Below are 3,760 nucleotides of genomic sequence, written 5' to 3' on the forward strand. Positions count from 1 at the left end.
CTGCACACGTTCAGCTCGGTGACGTCCCACGAACTCTAGATCCGGCTGACGTCGAGGGAGAGTTTCGCCAGCACGACGGCGTGGTGACGGTAATGATGAAGTTATCGGCGCAGGGCTTCGCCTAAGCACTATGACGATATGACCCAGGTGGAAATCGGTGGAGGTGGGCACCGCACACGGCTAAAAGATCAACTTGATCAACTTGTGTCTCTATGGGGTGTCCCCCTGCCCCCGTATATAAAGGAGCAAGGGGGAGGCCGGCCAGCCCTCCTAGGGCGCGCCAAGAGAGGGGAATCCTACTAGGACTCCAAGTCCTAGTAGGTTTCCACTTAAGGAAGAGGGGGAAGGAGGAAGGAAGAGGGGTAAGGGAAGGAAAGGGGGGGCCTTCCCTTGTCCTATTCGGACTCAAGGGGGCGGCACGCGGCTAGCCCCTGCTGGCCCTTCCTCTTCTCCCACTAAGGCCCATCTAGGCCCACTAGTTCCCCCGGGGGGTTCCGGTAACCCTCCGGCACTCCGATTTTATCCGAAACTTCTTCGGAACACTTCCGATGTCCGAACATAGCTGTCCAATATATCAATCTTTATGTCTCGACCATTTCGAGACTCCTCGTCATGTCCGTGTTCACATCCAGGACTCCGAACAACCTTCGGTACATCATATCACATAAACTCATAATACCAATCGTCATCGAACGTTAAGCGTGCGGACCCTACGGGTTCGGACATGACCGAGACACTTCTCCGGTCAATAACAAATAGCAGAACTTGGATGCTCATATTGGTTCCTACATATTCTATGAAGATCTTTGTCGGTCAAACCGCATAACAACATATGTTGTTCCCTTTGTCATCGGTATGTTACTTGCCCGAGATTCGATCATCGGTATCATCATACCTAGTTCAATCTCGTTACCGGCAAGTCTCTTTACTCGTTCTGTAATACTTCATCCTGCAACTAACTCATTAGTCACAATGCTTGAAAGGCTTATAGTGATGAGTATTACCAAGATGGCCCAGAGATACCTCTCCGAAACATGAAGTGACAAATCCTAATCTCGATCTATGCCAACCCAACAAACACCTTCGGAGACACCTGTAGAGCACCTTTATAATCACCCATTTACGTTGTGACGTTTGATAGCACACAAAGTGTTCCTCCGGTATTTGGGAGTTGCATAATCTCATAGTCTGGGGAACTTGTATAAGTTATGAAGAAAGCGGTAGCAATGAAACTGACACGATCATAATGCTAAGCTAACGGATGGGTCATGTCCATCACATCATTCTCCTAATGATGTCATCATGTTCATCAGATGACAACACATGTCTATGGTTAGGAAACATAACCATCTTTGATCAATGAGCTAGTCAAGTAGAGGCATACTAGGGACTATATGGTTTGTCTATGTATTCACACATGTACTAACTTTCCGGTTAATACAATTCTAGCATGAATAATAAACATTTATCATGAATTAAGGAAATAAATAATATATTTATTATTGCCTCTAGGGCATATTTCCTTCAGTCTCCCACTTGCACTAGAGTCAATAATCTAGATTACATAGTAATGATTCTAACACCCATGGAGCTTTGGTGTTGATCATGTTTTGCTCGTGGAAGAGGCTTAGTCAACGGGTCTGCAACATTCAGACCCGTGTGTATCTTGCAAATCTCTATGTCCCCCTCCAACACTTGATGATGGATGGAATTGAAGCATCTCTTGATGTGCTTGGTTCTCTTGTGAAATCTGGATTCCTTTGCCGAGGCAATTGCACCAGTATTGTCACAAAAGATTTTCATTGGACCCGATGCACTAGGTATGACACCTAGATCGGATATGAACTCCTTCATCCAAACTCCTTCATTTGCTGCTTCCGAAGCAGCAATGTACTCTGCTTCACACGTAGATCCCGTCACGACGCTTTTCTTGGAACTGGACCAACTAACAGCTCCTCCATTCAATAAAAATACGTACCCAGTTTGCAATTTAGAGTCATCCGGATCAGTGTCAAAGCTTGCATCGTCGTAACCGTTTACGACGGGCTCTTTTTCACCTCCATAAATGAGAAACATATCCTTAGTCCTTCTCAGGTGTTTCAGGATGTTCTTGACCGCTGTCCAGTGCTCCACTCCGGGATTACTTTGGTACCTCCCTGTTATGCTTATAGCAAGGCACACATCAGGTCTGGTACACAGCATTGCATACATGATAGAACCTATGGCTGGAGCATAGGGATGACTTTCATTTTCTCTCTATCTTCTGTAGTGGTCGGGCATTGAGTCTGACTCAACTTCACACCTTGTAACACATGCAAGAACCCTTTCTTTGACTGATCCATTTTGAACTTCTTCAAAACTTTATCAAGGTATGTGCTTTGTAAAAGTCCAATTAAGCGTCTTGATCTATCTCTATAGATCTTGATGCCCAATATGTAAGCAGCTTCTCCGAGGTCTTTCATAGAAAAACTCTTATTCAGGTATCCCATTATGCTATCCAGAAATTCTATATCATTTCCAATCAACAATATGTCATCCACATATAATATCAGAAATGCTACAGAGCTCCCACTCACTTTCTTGTAAATACAGGCTTCTCCAAAAGTCTGTATAAAACCATATTCTTTGATCACACTATCAAAGCGTTTATTCCAACTCCGAGAGGCTTGCACCAGTCCATAAATGGATCGCTGGAGCTTGCACACTTTGTTAGCACCCTTTGGATCGACAAAACCTTCTGGTTGCATCATATACAACTCTTCTTCCAAAAATCCATTCAGGAATGCAGTTTTGACATCCATTTGCCAAATTTCATAATCATAAAATGCAGCAATTGCTAACATGATTCGGACAGACTTAAGCATCGCTATGGGTGAGAAAGTCTCATCATAGTCAACTCCTTGAACTTGTCGAAAACCTTTCATAACAAGTCGAGCTTTGTAAACAGTAACATTATCGTCTGCATCGGTCTTCTTCTTAAAGATCCATTTATTTTCTATGGCTTGCAGATCATCGAGCAAGTCCACCAAAGTCCACACTTTGTTCTCATACATGGATCCCATCTCAGATTTCATGGCCTCAAGCCATTTTGCGGAATTTGGGCTCATCATCGCTTCCTCATAGTTCGTAGGTTCATCATGGTCTAGTAACATGACTTTCAGAATAGGATTACCGTACCACTCTGGTGCGGATCTTACTCTGGAAGACCTACGAGGTTCTGTAGTAACTTGATCTGAAGCTTCATGATCATCATCATTAGCTTCCTCACTAATTGGTGTAGGAATCACGGGAACTGATTTCTGTGATGAACTACTTTCCAATAAGGGAGAACATACAACTACCTCATCAAGTTCTACTTTCCTCCCACTCACTTCTTTCGAGAGAAACTCCTTCTCTAGAAAGGATCCATTCTTAGCAACAAAGATTTTTCCTTCGGATCTGTGGTAGAAGGTGTACCCAACAGTTTCCTTTGGGTATCCTATGAAGATGCACTTCTCTGATTCGGGTTCGAGCTTATCAGGTTGAAGCTTTTTCACATAAGCATCGCAGCCCCAAACTTTAAGAAACGGCAACTTTGGTTTCTTGCCAAACCACAGTTCGTAAGGCGTCGTATCAATGGATTTTGATGGTGCCCTATTTAAAGTGAATGCAGTCATCTCTAAAGCATAACCCCAAAACTATAGCGGTAAATCAGTAAGAGACATCATAGATCGCACCATATCCAATAAAGTACGGTTACGACGTTCACACACACCATTTC

The sequence above is a fragment of the Triticum dicoccoides genome, chromosome 6B, assembly GCF_002162155.2.
Source record: "Triticum dicoccoides isolate Atlit2015 ecotype Zavitan chromosome 6B, WEW_v2.0, whole genome shotgun sequence".
NCBI lineage: Eukaryota > Viridiplantae > Streptophyta > Magnoliopsida > Poales > Poaceae > Triticum > Triticum dicoccoides.